The sequence below is a fragment of the Pseudochaenichthys georgianus genome, chromosome 16 (assembly GCF_902827115.2).
Source record: "Pseudochaenichthys georgianus chromosome 16, fPseGeo1.2, whole genome shotgun sequence".
In the NCBI taxonomy this organism is placed as follows: domain Eukaryota; kingdom Metazoa; phylum Chordata; class Actinopteri; order Perciformes; family Channichthyidae; genus Pseudochaenichthys; species Pseudochaenichthys georgianus.
Window position 1 is genome coordinate 37776574 of NC_047518.2, and position 21340 is coordinate 37797913.

Here is a 21340-nt window from a genome sequence, read left to right on the forward strand (position 1 = left end):
CAATGTATTCCCATCTGCGTCGGGATTTGACGCAGATGGGAAGCACGGCATTCGTTTGTGTCGGCTGCCCTTAAAGGTAATGTGAGCGTCCATTCCCATTGGATAACGGAGAATTGTACACCCGGAAGTAAGTATTCCTCTTACTGTCGATTGATTTTACAGTGATATCTGCACTACTCATCGACTAAAAAACACCAGATTATCCTTGTTAATTACACAACATTGATTGGCTTCAATTGTGTGCAATGCTTTTGTATTTTTCCCCTTCGATTCGGAGAAACAAATATTTTTTCTGAGTAAAGGATGGCAGAAGACACTACACTACCCAGAATCCCCAGCTATCGTTTGGACTACACCATGTGCTCTGTTTGACAAACCCCGTGATAGTCCTCAAGCTCTGTGATTGGAGAGTGTGCTCCGAGGGTTAAGCCGATTCTCGAACAGCACTTGAAATGGGATGGAACCACGGCAGACTTTCCAAAACTGGATTTGAACGAGTCCACCGCGTCCCCCCTCCCCCACTCCGTCCCCAGAACTACACATGCTGGCTATTCTGTTTCGCAACATGTTCTCTATGGCACGTCTCTACTGGGAGTTGTAGTTTTAAAAGACGTTTTCGTATTTCCCATAATAAGAAGTTGCCAGTATTAAACTGTGTACATCCCTGGAGGTTTAGGGGACAGGAAACACTCACATTTAAAACATATAATTAATAAATGGGTGAAAATTGCTTGTGCCCATTATGGGCAGTATTAATATATATACCCACATGCCAGCGAAGGTCAGAAGAGCTTTATTTAACAGCTTGTCTTATGTTTGTGACCCCTCCTCTTGTTCATTGATAACATTACATTACATTACATTACATTAATTGATAAGCCTGAAACATGCACTTGTCAAGGTTCAGAGGCACATTTTGCAAATATGGCAGTAGCCATCGATCAGCTTAAGATAAGATATACTTTATTGATCCCAAGTTGGAACATTTGCGTTACATCAGCATGTGTAACAGTTAAATATGCAGTTGTGTTTATTTGAAAATCATTTAGTATAATCACACAAACTCTGTGTTTTATATTCAACAATTCTGTGTTCTTTATTTATTGATTGTTCAATACCTGACAAGGCCGGAGATGAGATATCTACATACATCTTATAAGAGTATAATACATTATGTATAATATCAGTTAAAATAAGTGCTTCAACATAGTTAACATTGCTGGAGGTATGCACAAATATTGATAGATGTCTTGTAATGCACTATTGAGGAACCTGCAACCCAAGTTTTTCATTCAGTGCAGAACTACACCACAGTTGTGTAGGCCTATATGATATGTCAATAAACCTTAGAAAATCTTGAAATCTTGAAAGGGATGTGCAAAATAGTCATTATATACAGTCTTTAATTAACTATTAGTAGAGAATAACGAGTAATGAATATACTTTATAGGGATCGTATTAATATCTAATAATAAAAATAATTAAATTCAATAACATGCTTTAACCACCAGGTGTCCCTTTATATCAGCTGTGCACATTTATGGTGTAAATACAGCCTATCTACCAATTGGATCAAATATAAAAGTGAGCTGAATTAGTGTTGATACTGCAAGGAGACGTATTGTGTGAAAAGAAATGTAAGATGTTGTTTAATGGCTGATATATTTATGATCCACGTCACGTTTTCAGTTCCTCATGTTTGTCTAGAGGTCTTCTCATCAGGGCTCTATAAATACAGAACTACGGCAGATATGTAATATGTAATGCAGCCGAACCGTGTATTACAATGCCGTTATGTGATGACTTTCAAAGAGAAAAGCAAGCACACTCGGAATAAAGTATTATTATTATTCTTTTTAAATGTTTTTGGTCTGTTTCCGGTATTTGCTAATGACGATGTGCTGTGAGATGTGAGACTGGAATTGGGGGAAATAACGTAGGCTATCTTTAGATGCGGATTTTGTTAAACTAATATGTTTAGGCTGTGGACCAACACTATACATTGATGGGGAAGGGGGTAGCAATAAAGACAACACCATTAAACAGTTACACAACATAACAGAAATAATATCGATAGCAGCGTCCCTAGCAACCACCTTAACAATGAAAACGTCGTGATTTCCTGAAGTAATCTTCTTATAACTAGCAAACTAAAGATCATGTACATCCACTGCACACATAATCTGAAATAACAACTCATATTTCTCGCATCAAATAACATCAAAACGCATTTTAATGGCCAAACTAACTTTGAAATAGGCATTTTCCACCGAGAATAAAACGAAGTTCGGCCATGTTTTCTTTTTCTGCAGGGAGAAATGTGAAGATCATGTGACATAGACGCCAGCCATCGGAATGAATGGTGAAAAAAACGGGGTTTGTCAAACAGAGCACATGGTGTAGTCCAAACGATAGCTGGGGATTCTGGGTAGTGTAGTGTCTTCTGCCATCCTTTACTCAGAAAAAATATTTGTTTCTCCGAATCGAAGGGGAAAAATACAAAAGCATTGCACACAATTTAAACCAATCAATGTTGTGTAATTAACAAGGATAATCTGGTGTTTTTTAGTCGATGAGTAGTGCAGATATCACTGTAAAATCAATCGACAGTAAGAGGAATACTTACTTCCGGGTGTACAATTCTCCGTTATCCAATGGGAATGGACGCTCACATTGCCTTTAAGGGCAGCCGACATAAACGAATGCCGTGCTTCCATGAGCGTCAAATCCCGACGCAGATGGGAATACATTGCAATCAGTTGAAAGCTATTTGCGTCCCTTTATGACGCTGAAGGAGCCTAGGAGCGTCACAATTGGACGCCACGGACACTGACCAAACGTCGCTATTGGACGCTTAGGGAGTGTAGGAAGTGTAGGTACAACCAGAGCCATATAATAGTATAATATAATATGGCGCTGGGTACAACCATAGATATATATAAACACGTGTTTATATCATATATCTATGGGTACAACGCTGGTACAACGCTACATTTCCCGCCCCGCCGCAGTCATACAGTAGGCTACGGAGAGCGGCGAGAAACCTTTCCTCAGGCATCGAAAAGCGGAACCGAATTTCAAATTTCTAAATGATGCCGTTGGAATCGAAATGTTGGAACCGGTTCCGGTTCGGAACCGGTTCTCGGTACCCAACCCTACACATGACACACAAGCAATGCACATGTGTTCCCAGGTGAATAAGGTGGAAAAGTGTGTTATTGAGTTATCTTGATATATAAGGCCAAATCATTAATTACAAACATCACCCTTGAAGATTAAATACCTTTATTTTGTATAATCCCTTTATAACACAAATACTAATAATGCGTTGTTAATATTTATTTATAATAATGTAATTTGGGAACGGGTGGCGCAGTGGTCTGTGCGTTTGATCATCAGATCAAGGGGGCGTTGGGGAACTCCAGTTCCCCAACCCGCTCCCGCCCCACTGCGTCAGGCCGTTGTGTCCTTGGGCAAGACACTTCACCCGCATTTGCTCCTGTGTATTGTCCACAGTAGACCATTACATGTATGATCTGTATGTGTAATGTGTATTTGTAAAGCGCTTTGAGAGTCTTTGATAAAGCGCTATAATAAATATAAGTATTATTATTATTATTATTTTTATAATGTGAAGCAAATACTTCCAATTTTACAACTTAGGTAAATGGTTTTGCGAGTAATATTAGCACAGCTAATTAGCTAATTTTACTTTTTAAAGTAAAGGAATTGGTTGTAGACCTAGAGATAGAAGCCTTTGATAATTTGTCGTCAATAAAATAGTTAGTTTTATTTTATGTTACTTTAGATTCTCCTCACAGTCACCAATATAGTGAAGAGGATGTTGTGTTATAGGCAAGGCAAGGGCAAGGCAAGTTTATTTATATAGCACCTTTCAACACAAGGCAATTCAAGGTGCTTTACAAAAATGAAAGACATTCAGACTAAGGTAAACAGTTAAAGATAATAAAAGAAACATTAAAAGAAAAAATACATGAATAAAAAGTACATGAATAAAAAGTTACAGTGCACTAAGATATGAATAGTTCACACAGAAGTTCCACTTTACTGATGAACACAATGGCTCAGTTTCAATTAAAATTAAATGCAGCGACAAAAAGATAAGTCTTCATCCTGGATTTAAAAGTAGTAATGGCCCGTACACACTACAGGCGTCAAAAAAGGCTTTCAACGCTTCGCCAATTCATTTGAATGGGGTGACGTAGGATATTTCCAAACATCGCCGAACTGCATTGTGGGTAGCATGGCAAGGCGTTGCAAGCCTCGCCATGCTTATAATAAGTATAAGCATAATATATAACATAACATATAATACATGCACAGCTATCAAACATAGACAGTATATTTAGCCAGCTAGTAATGTAGCATAACATATAATATATATTAATAAAAAAATATTATATATAATATAATAAGTATAAGCATAATATATAACATATAATACATGCAGAGGGTGTCGTTTTTCTCATACTGATATTCTGAACAATCTGTGCTGTTGTATTTGCTGTAAAGTGTCTCTACTGTAGGCTAATTTTATTATATGTACAGCACTTTGGCTCGACCAAAAATCGTTTATAAATGTGCTATATAAATAAAACTTGATTTGATTCACAGCTATCAAGCATAGACAGTATATTTAGCCAGCATGGAATGTAGCATAAAAATAGCATTCATTAATGGAGTAATAATTTAGTAAATTCAAGAAATTCACTTTATTATTTATTAACTTTATTATTTCATTTAATTTTATTAGAGAATGTCTGCAAGAAGAGATGGAAGAGTCTGAGGGAAAGGTTCCACAAGGAAAAGAATATGGAAAAGGAGGCCAAAAGAAGCGGGGCCGGGTCTGCAGGGGGGTACAAGCGCCGGCGTTTCATGCCAGTGATGGGGTTTTTAACCCCATTCATTGTAGACCGTGAGACGTCCAGCAATGTCCCCCGGCAGACCCTGCCTCCATCCTCCCTGGTGGCAGAGGAAGAGAGCCAGATAGATAGTGAGTCAGCCAGCCAGTCCACCAGCCAGTCCGCCAGCCATTCCACCAGCCAGTCCACCTGCCAGTCTGCCAGCCAGTCCGCCAGCCAGTCCACCAGTCAGCCCGCCCGCCAGTCAGCCCGCCAGTCAGCCAGCAGCAGTCAGCCAGGAGGAGAATGCTGAGGTCTGGGGCAAAACACGGGGGAGGGGGAGGGAGATGTCCCCGTTTGAAAGAAGTCTGCTGTCTGCTGTCAGCAATTACAAAGCCATTGCCCAGCCAACCCCACCAGTGGTGGAGGAGGACGAGAACTTGCAATTTTTCAAGAGCCTCTTGCCCACCATGAGGCAGATGACAAGGGCACAGAGGGCAAGAGTCCGCCTCGGGGTACACCAGCTCATTTTTGACGTGGACCAGCAGGACTATTTATAATTTTATAATTGTTTCACACGTACTGATCCACATTACACACTTCACTCATCACACACACTTCACTCAAATTTACCAAATAAAACATTATTTCAAGTATGTTATGGCTATACTGTGTCTTCACTTGTTCATGTGGTTTGTCAGTTGCAACATACCAGAAGCTTCATGTATGTCGGTATATATAATGTGTTTTCTTCTGTAATTGGTCATGTGAAAACCTATTGAAATTATGAGTGGTTTATCAGTAAAAACAGGGCTGAAAGAAAAAGGTTGTTAGTCATATCATAATATAATAATATCAATTCAAGAAACATGTTTATTAGGAATGTTTGATTTTAAAATGGCTCATTTGGAATATTTGCTCTTTAAAGAAAATGGGTAGCTCTTAAAAGAGCTTTTGGTTTGGAGGAGCCATGGTGACCCTACACCACGTTATGCTGCCATGACACTACACCCTCCTCATTCAAATAGGAGCAGAAGGTCTCCCGCAGTTGGATTGATCGGCGTGTGGCGTTGTTTGAGCCCATCATAGGTGCATCGCGCAGGGTTGGAGCTTCATCACTCGACTCTGCGACGACAGGGACGACAGGTGTGCGTGATGACCTTCCTATTGTCTTCCCGCGGAGGAAGTTGTGCAACACACAGGTGGCCTTCACACACAACTCTGTTACCTCCGGGCTGGTGGTGATGACACGCCGGAACATTCTCCACTGAGATGAGAGGATGCCAAACCCACATTCAACCACCAACCTGGCCCGGCTGAGGCGGTAGTTGAACAGCCTCCTTTCACGCGTGAGCTGACGTCCAGGGAACGGACGCAGCAGGTTGTCCAGCAGCGGAAAAGCCTCATCACCAACACACACATGGGGAAGAAGGCCGAGCCGCTCTGCTCCTGGGAGGACTGTGTCAGGTGGTAGCTGCAGACTGCCATCTCGGAGGCCCTCTCCAAAAGCGGAATTCCGCAGGCTCCCACCGTCGCTGCTCCTTCCAAAACCTCCGACATCCACTACCCTGAAGAGGTACTGGGCATCCACTACAGCCAGTAGTACCAAGGAGTGGCTGGACTTGTAGTTGAAGTACAGGGACCCAGAATTTGCCGTAGCCTGGATCACCACGTGCTTCCCATCAATGGCACCAACGCAATTTGGAAAGTTCCAGCGCTCCTGGAACCCAGCAGCGATGGCTCTCCAGTCCTCCGTCTGTGGTACCGGCATGGTCTCCTCGACCAGCGCGGTCCAGATGGCACCCGCAACCTCCTTGACGATAACAGCCACTGTTGTATGCCTGACCCGATAGCTGAATGCTATGGTCCTGTACGAGTCACCGGTTGCCAGGTACCTGAGAAAAAAGTAATATACAAGATTTAAAAAAAAAAAAGTTATACGCCACGCAGACACACACACCACAGACACACACACCACACACACCACACACATCACAGACACACCAACATACCACAGACACACACACATCACAGACACACACATCACAGACACACAATTACACCACAGGCAGACACACACACCACAGACACATCACAGAGACACACACACCACAGACACACCAACATACCACAGACACACACACATCACAGACACACAATTACACCACAGGCAGATACACACACCACAGACACACACATCACAGACACACCAACATACCACAGACACACACATATCACAGACAAACACATCACAGACACACAATTACACCACAGACACACACACCACAGACACACACATCACAGACACACATATCACAGACACACACACACCACAGACACACACACACACACACACACACACACACAGGGGAGCAATACTGCGTTTACCTAGCTATCTTAATGAATGTCATCCATCTGACGTCATTCATCCATTGCATGCATTCTCTCTCTTTATATACAGAGTCATATTAAAGAAGTAGAAATACACAAAACGTACCGTAGGCAGATGGCGAGTCGCTCGGCGGGTCCGATTGACAAACGCATACGGGTGTCTGCCTCAGTGGACCGACTTTTCCGAGCAACTTGTCGAACGCATCTTTGCTCATCCTGAAGTACTGCTGAAACAGTACACCATCCAGGCGGAGCTCTTGGACAAGAACGTGGTATTCCCCCCGTTGCAGACGTTTTCTGAGTATCGGATGTACCCAACAGCGACGCACTATACATGGCCTCCTGCGAGACATTGAATAAACCAACGCTACCGTTGCTACAAAACCGGCATCCATTTTGGCAATAGTGAAGAAGAGCCAGGCTTTTTTTGATTTGTATGCCGGGGGCGGGCGGGAGATTCCTGATTGGTTGTTGGTCGCCTTGGGCGCGAGAAATTCACTAGTTTAATTTAAGTAAATTACACTCAGTGATGCATCATGCAACTCAGGGGTGTCATAGTCACTTTTTTGCCAATAGAAAAGTCTACACTACCACCAAGTGGTGAAACTGAGCCTAATGTGTGTGTGAGGGATTCAGGGAACTCAACTGTTGACACATCGAGTGGGTAAAGGGTCAGTTTAACTGTTCGTCTACTTCAACAAATCACGTGATAGTTTGTGCAATAACATGTTCTGTATTTTGACTCTTCAAGCTCACTATAGCCACTTGGCCACCTTGTTGAAATTATGTTATATGGTACTTTATTGATATTGTACTGAAGAAACATCCCAAAAGATGATATGGAATCATAATGTATTTGTCAAAAATATTTTTGTTTTCCAGCATTTCACTTGTATCTTGATACCAAGAAAAATTGATAAATGAGCCTTAAACTAGTGTGATCAAATATAAAGAATAGTACATTTAATTATGTATTCAGCATTTCAGCTCACTTATTGCATTCCTTTGATTTAGAAAAAAAACATTCAAATACATGTCATCATAATTTCAAATGTTTTACTGTTTTTATCTTGTTATTGTTACAAGCTGGCTCTGCTTGCAACATAAGGACAACAGTTCCACACCGGAGTTGCCCAAAACAATCATTTATTTTATGCAACACAGTGGTTACAAACAACAATAAAACAGACCAAAGGAGCGGTGTCCTGCTGCACCAAGCAGGGCAGCTCAGAGAGAGCGAGAGCCTGTTCTGCAGCCCTCTTATATCCTGGAATCAAGTCCCACAGGTGGGTCCCATCACTGCTGATTACAAACATAACAGGTTACAGCAGCACCACCTGGTGGACAACCACAGGGTTGTCACATTATAGACCATCTGTTTGAGATTTGTCATGTTTTACTTTGAACCTTTGCATATTTCTCCAATCATTGTGCACATTTGTGCCCAAAATTACAACAACATTTACATAGAAATGTATGTATTTTTATAATAGTGTGTGTGTGTGTGTGTGTGTGTGTGTGTGTGTGTGTGTGTGTGTGTGTGTGTGTGTGTGTGTGTGTGTGTGTGTGTGTGTGTGTGTGTGTGTGTGTGTGTGTGTGTGTGTGTGTGTGTGTGTGTGTGTGTGTGTGCTCCTTTAACAGGATTGAGGTCATCAGGGTTGTTTGCTTGTGTAACCACAGGAAATCAAATCTGATCAAACTGCTGGAGGAGTTATGTTGAATTCTGTCCATTAAACTCTCTGAATAAATAATAAATAAGCAATAGGAATGTGTGACTGCAAGGACGTTACTATATCTCCAAGGAGACAAGTTGATCTTATAGTGTTTCCTATTTTCAAGAAATGAAGGTGATTGAATCACAACACATTTCTCAGTTTGAAGTTTCTGCAACAATGGCACAACAGTTTGCAAAAGACAAAACAATAGTCTCAAAGGCGGATATGTAAGTAAGATTAAATTAACAAAAGACGTGTGTGATAACCAGTGTTGTGCTAGTTACTGAAAACCAGTAACTAGTTACCATTACTAGTTACTTCATTTCAAAAGTAACTCAGTTACTTTACTGATTACTTACACCAAAAAGTAATGCGTTACTGTGAAAAGTAACGTTTTAGTTACTTAAAAAAAGGGCTCCCATTATATTAATGCCCTTATAGCCTTCATTTCAGTACTGTTATTGTATTGGAGAATAATACAATCTGTTGATCAACTTGACATGCATTATATGCAATCTGGATAGCATCGATATTAGCTCGCTTTACATTTGTGTATATTCTTTCTCCAGGTAGTTGGAAAAAGTTTTCCGTTTCATATGCCGTGTGCCGCCCGGACATGCTATCATGCTAACTAGCTCCCTGAAAGCGGGTGACTCCACTGTAGCAATAGCCTGCATGTGTTCTACAACTTACCGTGCAATGGCTTTATCGACTTTTCCCTGGCTAGCAGTCCCTTGGTTAAAATCCAGCCGCTGTTGCTTAGGTGCAGGTGGAGGTGGAGTGGCGTCGGCTGAGTCTCTGTGGTCTTAGCTACTAGCTTCGTCCCAGCATGTTGTTTTTGCAGATGTTTTAAGAGATTTGAATGACTGGTTTGGGCAGTAGATAGTAAAAACCTGATATATGACTTGTTTTAGTTGTCAGCAAAAGAAAAGTACACATTAGTTCCCAATTGGCTTCTATGCAGGATATGTGTGATACGTTTATTTGGATTTACTAAGACTTTATTTAAGTGTTCTACAATGAAACTGTAGATACACTGGATATTTGATGTATGTGCTTGTATTATAACACATGGTGTTTTTAGGACTGTAGTATTACATCAAATGGAGAAAAAAGGGTTAGGGGGTTAAGTCCCTAAGACTTAGCTTTCAAATTCATGTAATATAATCTTCACAAATTTCACACATTTTATTTCAATGTTTCATTCTTCCTGACATAATCCCTAAAACAGAGATACTGTGTCCTGCGACTGCGTGTCAAAGAATGTGGAATGGCCTGTTTTACAAAACAAACCCTCACTCTTCTGACAGTCTGGAAAACTACAAAATACCATCCTTCAATTACTACTAGGGGTCAGGATTCCCGTTAGCCGGTAATTACCGGTTTTTAGCTGGTAAAATATATTAAAAACCGGTAAATTCAAAACCTGCCGGTCAAAATGTGTGGTAATAATTAGGGAGGCTCCGATCGATCGGCCGCCGGTCATTATCGGCCGATATTCACTCTTAATAGTTTGATCGGTGCTCTCTATAAAGGCCGATCAAGAGAGCTGGATCTGATCGATATGGACATAAACGCTAGTGAAGTATAACCGGACGCGAGAGAGAGATCAGATCAGCTGCTGAGTCTGACCGAGACACGCAGCTCTGCATAATCACCTGAAGCCCCGCCCTCTGTTTAGCGAGCTGCAGGAGCTGCATGAGAAACTGACGGGCTGTCAGGAGAGAGAGGGAGGGAGAGGGGAAAAGAGAGGATCCGTTTCTCCCGTGTTATTATTCAAATGTAATGTAAACTTTTGAATAATGTACGTTATCTACTACAAGTAGTTTGTTTGAATGTAATAATTATGTTGTTTGTTGTTTGTGGAATAATTTATTGAAAAATGAATCTGAATTGTTCGATCTGTTAGGATTATAAACTGAAGCAATATAAAAATGAGCCACGTGAACTGAGTTTTAAACTGAAGCATATCTGCTCATAGTCCGGTAATTACCTGCCAACGGAAACTCTGCTACACAACTCTTATTATTATTATTGAAATATGACCGGTAAGTTTCAAATTTGTCCGGTAAAATAAATTCTGACCGGACATTTGACCGGCGAGAAAAAAACCTAGCGGAAACCCTGCTAGGGGTGTAACGGTATACGTACCGAAATTATTCGGTACGGGCCCTTCGGTTCGGTACAGGTGTGTACCGAAGTGTACCGAACTAATATAACGTTAAACGTAAAAAATTGAGAACGTGAACAACTTTTTGGAAGTAGTCTCATGTGCTGCGTCGCGGCGTTCAGTGTAATTTGCTCCCATTGGGTCCAACGCGTCATAGAGCGACCAAGTCATTTCATTGGACGAGAGGCATACTATGAGAGCTGGTCAGAGGGATGCGTTCAAATTTAGTCAGTAATTCGAGGAACTGTTGAAATGGCAAACGCAGATAAAGTTGAGCTCGAAAATCCTCCAGCATCATTGAAGTCTCCGGTTTGGGAACATTTTGGTTTCGCAGTTATGTACAAGGATGACGGACAAAGACAGGTGGACCGAACCAAAGCTGTTCAACTAAAATTGGTTACGCGGCTGGCAATACATCAAACGTGCACACTCATTTGAAAAGGCATCACCCGAACGTGAATATCACCGGTACCAAAAGAAGACTGAAGTGCAAACCCAACTCCCACTAGCATTTGAGCCTCCACCACTCGCAACAAGTTCAGACCGAGCCAAAGCTATTACAACCACCACATATCCTTATGTTGCCATGTTAGCAAAGCGCTACCTGGCTGTATCTGACATAGATATATATATAAACACTAGATGACTCACCTGCGCGGCTGGCCAATGGAGACCGACGTTGCCACATGGCGACCATCTTGCTACAGGCAGCTCGTTCATTCATAACATTATGTCTATGGTGCACTATTGAAATAACCGTAGATTGCTCAATTTTCAAATGGTTTGGTTTGTTATAAACGTCAAATATGTAGTTATGATACTGCATTAAAGATAAATCAGATCTTGTAATAAGCTGGGAAAACTTATTTTGAACTATATTTGACCAGAATCAGGAAATGTTTTACAATCCGCAAATACTCAAAAGTGTTCTGTTTTTCTGATGTTAGTTGGTTATTTTTCAATTAATATGAAAAATAAATGTCTTTCATCCGAGATACAACTCAAAATAAGATTATTTGACTTAACAAGAGGATGCATTGTCTAAAAACAAGACCCAATATGTCATTGCAGTGTTACTTCTGAAGTTATTATGTCTTACAGCAAGTGTAAAGACATATTTGATATGTTGACTAGATATTAGACAAATATACTTGGCAAGATTCTGAGTCTTTGTAGTGAAGCGGCGGGGATAAGGATCAACAACTGTGAGGCAATGGTTCTCAGCAGAAAAAACAATGGTCGGTTAACTCAGAGTAGGGAACGAGTCCTTACCCCAAGTTAAGGAGTTTAAGTATATATGAAGCTTAGCTCAAGTTCAATAAGGAAGACCTAACACGAGTCACTTACACGTCACTCTATGGCTCCCTTCCCCCCTCATTAAATATGAGGGCGTCACCCCTCAGCAGCCAATAGCTGCACATGCTAAATTCCTTAAATGCCTGCTCTTCCTCCCTGTCAGTTGTCATTTGCAGATGACCGCAGGCAGTAGCAGTACTACAATACTCCTCCTCGTGAGAAAAAAAAAAAGCACAAGAAAAACTAGCTCAATGTCATGTCTAGGAAACTAATAGTGAAAGTGTATTCTTTATGTTAGTTTTGTCATGTCCCTTTGCCCTGTGCTTTATGTTTATTCCCTTAATTAATCATCCCTCTCATTTCAGGCCTCCACGCTCCCCGCCCCCTTCTGTCTCCTGCGTCCTTGATTGTTTTCCCCGCCCTGATTGTTTCCACCTGTGTCCCCTTTACCTGTGTATATATTGTGGTAGCTTCCTCCTGTTCATTGTCAGTTCGTTGTCTTACTATGACCCACGTTCCTGATTACCTCACGGACTTCCCACGGATCTACCTCATTGATCACTTGCTAGTTTTCCTCGAAAGAGTATATTTGTTTTCCTTGTTTTGATTACTGTGCTAAATTCCAGTAAAGTCTTTATTTTTGAAAACACTATCTGAGTCGTGCAATTGAGTTCATGCCTCAGAGTCTCTCCTTGACAGTACGAACTGACCATTAAAATGAACTCAGCCGACTCAGACCAGCTAAAGAACGCCATCCGCTCTCAGGGCCAACGTCTTGGGCAACAAGAAGAGCAGATGGCCGCCATACAGCACGGAGTGCAGCACCTATCCAACAGCCACGGGGAACTACAATCATCGGTGACAACCCAGGTGAATCTGCTGGCAGCTGAGGTCCAGCGTGTGCTCACTCACCTGCAGGCTGCTTCTCCTCCCACGACTCCCCCGGTTCCGGCGGCGACCGGTTCCGATCCCAACCGGTCTACTGAGCCGCACAGTACTTCCATGCGTCTGGCTCCACCCGAAAAATACTCCGGAGACTCGGAGGGCTGCCGGACGTTCATTGTGCAGTGTGAGTTACACTATCACCACCAACCGGCTGCTTTTCCCACGGACAATTCCAAAGTGGCTTTCATGATCTCCCATCTCTCCGGCCGAGCAGCAGCGTGGGCTACGGCAGAGTGGTCCCGAGGCTCCCCCATCTGCGGGTCTCTGGAAAACTTCATAGACACTATGAGAAAGATCTTCAATCAAACCACGCCGGGCAGGGAAGCAGCTCGGGCTCTGATTAAGCTGAAACAACATCAGCGGAGTGTGGCTGACTACGCCATCGAGTTCCGGACTATGGCAGCCGATAGCGGCTGGAACTCCGCTGCATTGTTTGACGCTTTTGTCAGCGGTCTCTCGGATTCCCTACAAGACCAGCTGGCGCCTCTCGATCTGCCCGCTGACTTGGACTCTGTCATATCCATGGCAATACGGATAGACAATCGTTTGACGGAGAGGAGAAGGAATAAATCCAAGGATGCGGTTGATCCGCCTCCCCAGAGGAGACGCTCGCCGCTGGATACTACTTCTTCTTGGAGGCCCCGTCACCCCTCACCTGCGTTCCGGACAACAGCGCCCCCTGGCTCCGTGGAGGAGCCAATGCAGTTGGGCCGCGCCAAGCTTTCGATGGCAGAACGTCAGCGTCGATTAAAGGAGGGTCTGTGCTTCTACTGCGGGCAGCGCGGACATCCACAAGCGGCTTGTCCGGTAAAAGAGGAGGCTCACCAATAAAGAGGAGTACGTTGGTGAGCCGGATCTCTTCCTCTGACTTTCCTCCTCGCACCCTGACCCGCATCCAGGTAAAAATCAGAGACAATGTGGTTACTCATGGTGCACTCATTGACTCAGGGGCAGACGAAAGTCTGATGGATTGGGGTTTAGTTAAAAGATTGGACATAAAAACTAAACCTCTACCCCAGCCTCTTGAAGCGAGTGCTCTCGATGGGCGGCTGTTGTTTAAAGTGACTCACCAAACAGAGCCTTTAGAAATAAGATGTGATGATAACCATCACGAGACAATGTCATTTCACTTGTTTAATTCAGCCCAACATCCACTCATTTTGGGGTTTCCCTGGTTGAAACTTCATAACCCTCACATTGATTGGCAATCTGGGAGGGTGGAGGGGTGGGGAAAGAATTGCAGAGATCACTGTGTTAAGCAGGTAGCGGAGATTGACAGAAGAGGTAACACTGGGAGGGTTAGGCAGGGAACTATCCCAGAAATATATTTTCCTGATGTTCTTTCAGTCCCTTCCTGCTACCACGATTTAAGTGAAGTATTCAGTAAATCCAAGGCTCTGACTCTTCCGCCTCACCGCCCCTATGACTGTGCTATCGACCTGATTGCTGGGTCTACAATTCCTAAGGGTCGACTATATGCTATTTCAGGACCTGAGAAAGAGGCCATGAAGGACTATATTGATGCCTCCCTCAAAACAGGCCTTATTCGCCCTTCCTCATCACCAGCAGGAGCGGGGTTTTTTTTTGTTGGGAAAAAGGATGGGTCTCTTAGGCCCTGTATTGACTACTCACCTCTCAATGACATTACGGTTAAAAACCGGTACCCCCTTCCTCTCATCTCGTCAGCCTTCGAGCAGCTTCAGGGAGCCAAGGTTTTCACCAAGTTAGACCTGCGTAACGCTTATCATTTAGTCAGGATCAGGGAGGGCGATGAATGGAAGACGGGTTTCAACACCCCTTCAGGCCACTATGAATACCGTGTAATGCCAAATGCTCCTGCTGTGTTCCAGGCTATGATCAACGACGTGTTGAGGGAGTTTCTGAACCGTTTCGTTTTTGTATATCTTGACGACATTCTGATCTACTCCCCTGACCTTGACACCCATAAACAACATGTCCGCCAGGTTCTACAAGAGCTGCTCAAGAATAGGTTGTTTGTCAAAGCAGAAAAATGCGAATTCCATGCAGAGACAGTCACTTTCTTGGGCTTCATCATTTCGCCAGGTCAGGTTAGGATGGACCCAGAGAAGGTTAGCTGTTATGGAAATCTAGCCCCCAAACACCGGCTGGAGAGTACAAGTCAAAAGTGATCAAAACAAATAAATGGTGAATCAAGCAAAGCTGTCTTTTGGTTATTTATTTGAAGCTTCAAATACACGATATAATAATATATTGTCACAGGTCGGACAGAGTATGAAAAGTCTGCCCGAGAGTGCGCAGAACAATGAAGAAGCAGAGATTATATAAGGAAAGAGTGGGAATATTATAACTCTTGGGTTCACACGGTCAGATTGTTTATGAGACACCCAGTGGCCTTGCAGATAGCATAACGGTTATTGTGTGACTCCCAGTCTGCTAAAACAGCTGTGGCCTTGCAGAGCCACAAGAGTGATATAATAATAGTAAGAATATATCAGGAAATAAGAAGCATTTGGTTTAAGCATATGAAAGATATAATAAGGATGATAATAACTAAACATTTCCACTACATTCTCCCCTTTTGATCATACTTGATCAATAGAAAAAACAAATGATAGGATAGACTGATATAACACATCAATGAATACACTCCATCGCTGGTTTAAGTAAACACATCACAAATATATCATAGAAAACTGGCTGTTTTTGTGGAGGACAGACTCCAATATAATGTAAGCATAAGAGAGGAGATACACACATGATTATATTGATAAATCGGAATCAGACTCTTCTGATTCTAGCTGATCTATCTCACTGTGGCGCAAAGGATTGTCTTGTAATGGAATAGTAGTATACTGAACGAAAGCTGAGGATACCATGCTGGAAACGCATTTCTTCAGTATTGGGATAATCAAGCAGGTACAACTGATTAATAGGCCAAAAATGATCGCCAGGGGTGTAACTATACTAGCCAGCCATGCTTTCCACCCGCCTGATGTAAGCCAGGCCCACCAGTCCCAGCCCCCTGCGTTGGATATTTCATCAGCTTTCATGTCAGCTAACAGGTTGTTAAGATGCAGCACGGTGTCAGTGATGTTCTTGGTGGCGTCGGGAATGTAAGTGCAACAGGAGTCACCGATCACATGACACAGGCCACCCTTTGAGGCGAACAAAAGGTCAAGAGCGAATTGGTGCTGCATGAGCATGTTCCTATAGGCTATTATGAATGGGGGAAATACCTGGAAGCCTTGCGTCGTCTCGTAAGTGAGGTTCTCTAGCCGGACGTGTAAGGTATCTATTTTATGGGCATTGTTTACTGTACCCCACCATGGGAACAGGCCATCCATGAATTTAGCTCCAGCGGACGTCATATCTCTTTTTACCTTGTGGTGGTCGGGGTGTTGGAACTCTGGGTACTGATGTGTCGTGTACATTAAGGACGTGAGTACAGTGACTGCTGGATTCAAATCCACTAGAGTGCATGTCCCTATCCAAAGGGGAGCCAGAACTTGATAGAGCTTGTTGCCGCACAACCAAACGTAATCTTCTGGCGCGCTAAACCCAGCATCACTGGGCCACGCCAGTTGGAGGGAAATATGTTTAACATCAGGGAATGCTACGTTAGAAAGGATTCTCTCAGGGGCACCAGATATGTGACAATACGAGATTTTGTAAGCACCGTCACCGCATGTGTTCCGTAGGATGCGGGTACAACCAGTAGTAGTGCCTAGGAAAAAATAAGGTGGTGTAAGAGACGTTTTGTGGTAAACTCTCTGGATGCATAGGCTGTGTTTCATCCCTCTCAAATGACTGGGATGCACATGGCTGACGGGTTGGTACTTTGCGTATGTGGTGTCAAGCGTGGATGCACGCAAAGAGGAGTTAGACCGATTACTGCATGGTGGGGGAAGCTGCCTAGCATAACGCCACTCGGTTACGCTGTCTTCACCCTTGATGGGCCTTGTCAGAGCCATAAACGCGCAGAGGTGTTCAACCTGGGTCAGAGAGCGCGGACGAACTGGCACGGACATTGATGAGTCCTGGGGGAAAAGGGTGCATGCATAACATGACCCATTTTGTCCTGCGGCCTGCAAGAATGATCTCAGAGTGTGCCACCAGACGTTACCGGTGATCCCATTACTGGTCTGACCCACATCAATGCTGCTATGGTCGCCTATGTATAGATTAAATGTAGATGTACCTATGGATGTCAACAGTGGCGTCAAAGGTTGCTTACGCTTTTCCGGGGTCTGAGTTTTGGGCGCGATGTCTATGTAAAATGTGCCACACGGGTCGGCGCCGGATACATACATACAGACAACATAATAACCCCTGTCTGATATCTGGGCAGCCTGTAGTTGCAACAGGATAACGGGGCTCAATGAATTGACCTTGGAGATAGACAATCTCCCTTTGATGTTTGTTTTGTCGTCCCATAAGGTATAACCCCAATCGGTGTGCGCGGTGGTCCATAAAACAAAAGTCCAGCCCCCCGAGCAGTGAGTGGCGGTGTAACTGTCACTCTCTACATAGCAAATGTAGACGTCTGCCCCCCCCCCCCCAGTTTCTTAGGGTTGGGGCAATGCATGTAGTTGCGCGGGTCTAACGGCACTGTGCTATCTTCCCCATCCCTTAGAGTAATGTTACCAATCCCTGTCTTGACCAGCCCCTCGACCCATGTGGTTCGCCCTGCTTTCCCCATGTACCTCTTAGATACCTCGATTTTGGCTGACATGCTGTATGCTGAAATGGATACATAAAATATAGGACTAGTCCTAACACAACTATCATGGCAAGTATGCAGAGGAACCATTCTATGATTGTCCAGGCTCTCCAGTAGCATTCACATTGCTCACGGTTGCGTTGTCGTCTCTCCAGACGAGCCCTCATCACGAGGGGGAAATGTTCCATGGGGTGTGTGAGTGTATTCTCTCGGTCGATTTCGTGACACGGACAGTCAGACTTCGCACACTGATAACACAAACGAGGAACCAGAGAACATATGGAACCGCTCAGCTGGCACTCGCTCGTGACACCTTGTGTGTAGTGTGTTTTGGTGTATGTATTGCAAGTGTGGTGCTGATGGTGACTAGGACACGTCACTTGCTGTCATCTCTGTTGGTGACTCGGACACGTCACTTGTTGTCATCTGTTGGTGACTTGGACATGTCACTTGTTGTCATCTGTTGGTGACTTTGACATGTCACTTGTTGTCATCTGTTGGTGACTTGGACATGTCACTTGTTGTCATCTGTTTCTATCGTTTCTCCTTTCCTGTGACTACGACCTTGCAGTGGCTGGCGTGGACCCACGTAGCTCTCTCGGCGACCTTGACCGCTGTCTGGGTGATGAGAAGCACCTGGTAGGGACCTTGCCAACGATTGGATTTCCTTGACCAGCACGAAGTCGCCCGGTGAAGCGGACCAGTGGCAGTCGCTAAAGTGGATGATAGGTTAACACAATATGACAACATAGCATCCTCACACAAAGTTGTGGAGGGAGGAGGACATCCTGGAGCCTTGAGTCCAATCTGTGGAGGAGCCCCAAAAAGGATTTCAAATGGGCTGAGTTGACTCCGTGTTCTTTTCCGCATCCTCATGTACATCAGCACAATGGGCAGAGCTTGTGTCCATGACAGACCTGTGTCTGCACAGCATTTTGTTAGTTTGTAATTTTGCATAATGCAAATTAGCATGCTTCACAGTGCTTTTGAGCTGTTACTGTGAACCCTTTGCGAACCCCTCCTGATTTATAGACTCTAACATCCCTCCTTTTGACACATGATCCCACCCATGTGTCAACTTAGCGAAATGAGGGAAAAAATGTCTGGCAAGACATGGATTGGAATTTGGGCCAACCCAGATGCTGGATTTTGGGTCAAAAACAGCCCCAGCAGCCTTCCATTGAGCCTTCTCAACTGGCGTAGCTAGCTGCTGCATGGAAGTCAGTGATGACATTTTGTCAGTAAAGGAGGAAACAGGGATTTTAACAAATGAGTGTGCGTGAGGTGCGAGAGGAATCAGGGCAGCTGCCTTTGCGGCTGAGTCAGCAGACGCATTTCCTAGGGAAACTGGGTCTGTACTGCTTGCGTGTGCGGCACATTTACAGACTGCAACCTCAGATGGGAGCAGAATGGCGTCTAGTAAGCCTGCAACCAGTGCATGGTTAAGTACTGGTTTGCCATCAGATTTCAGGAATTGTCTACACTTCCAAATAGCCCAAAATCGTGTACTACCCCGAAAGCATATCGTGAGTCAGTGTAAATAGTCACGGTTTTGCCTTCTGCAAACGTGCAGGCTTCAGTTAGTGCGATGAGCTCTGCTGCTTGTGCTGAGAGGTGACATGGAAGCGGTCCAGAACGGAGTACAGCAGAATCTGAAACAACAGAAAAACCCACCCGATTAGTGCCCCCTTGGTCGCGAGAGGCAGACCCATCAACATACAAAATGAGGTCAGCGTTGGTCAGAGAAACGTCTTTTAAGTCCAAACAATAAAAACCTGTCTGTCTTTTAAGTCCGGTCTAGGTGTGCACACCATGGAAAGTACGTCAACCGTCTTCAGGCAATGTTCCAAACTAAATGAAGTCTCTCCTTTTGAAACATCATGTGTTGAAATAAACACCTGCAGTTCAAAAATAAAAAATGAATTGCCTAATATTTTTGTTGTGGAATCAATTAATTTCTTTCTTTAAAGGCAAAAACATGAAAAAGCTAAGAGAAAAACCCTATTGAATACAATATTATTTGGAGCAACTTAATTTATAAATAGTTGTCAACTTAAAAACATGTGTTCATGTTCAACATGTGGTAATTAAGTACATACAATTTAAGATTATATTTAAATAATACGGTAAAACAAGTTGGAACTTTGGAGTAATCAACTTAAAAACGTGTGTTTATGCTACCAATTATTAAGTAAGTGGTAATTGAAAACACCTCTGATTGAAGAGGAAAAGCCTTCTCCGCTAACCCAAATAACTTTGTTGCTTTAACAACATTTCAATAGAAGTTGTCTTAACTCAATAACCATCGATGCAACCTATTGCCTTGATTTTCTTTGTTAAGCCAAGGCATTTGTTGTTAGAGTGTACGTAGACTGGGCCTCCCATATAACCTGGCTGAGCAGATATAAAAACCAATCAGCAAATAACTTTTCAATACATTATTGATTACTATTTTTGAGGTACTTTTAAGTTGGAAGTGAACATAAGTCATAGGTACATGGTGTACTTTTCCTTCACTACATGTATGTAATACCTTCAGTTACTTCACAGATGTGGATGAATGATGTGAAATATAATCAAGTGTTAAATCAGACTTTAGTTCCACCTGGAGTAAATCCACAAGCTACCCTGCAGTCTACAAAGTACTTCAGACTAGCTGCACCTCACCAGCTACCCTGCAGTCAACAAAGTACTTCAGACTAGCTGCACCTTCACCAGCTTTGAGAACACTTTCATGATCAATCATTATAAAACATATCATCTATATTATTCTGAAATGGACCAATCTGCACAACGACTACTTTCACTGTCTTTACTTCACTATATTTTGAGGTTAATACTTTTCTACTTTTACTTGAAGAACATTTTGAATGCAGGACTGTTACAGTAACACTCTGGTACTTCTACTTTACTCAAGTACAAGATTGAGTACTTATAATTTCACTACAAGATCTGAGTACTTATTCCTTACTCAAGTACAATATCTGAGTACTCTTCCACTTCTGGTAGTGTATTAGTCTGAATTGTAGCTACAAAAATCACACAGAGCTGCATAAAAATAGAATAATATGTACACGTGTGTACAATGATTTGTAGGTAATTTTGACTACTCAAGACACCTGACTATACATCTTCAAAGTATTGGCTTTCAGAATATTAAACTTGTTTCGGCAAATTCAGATGATAAATACAACTTTGAAGCTTGTAACGGCATAATTACAAGCAGAGAACGGACTAATGTAACGTCACAGCAAGCATA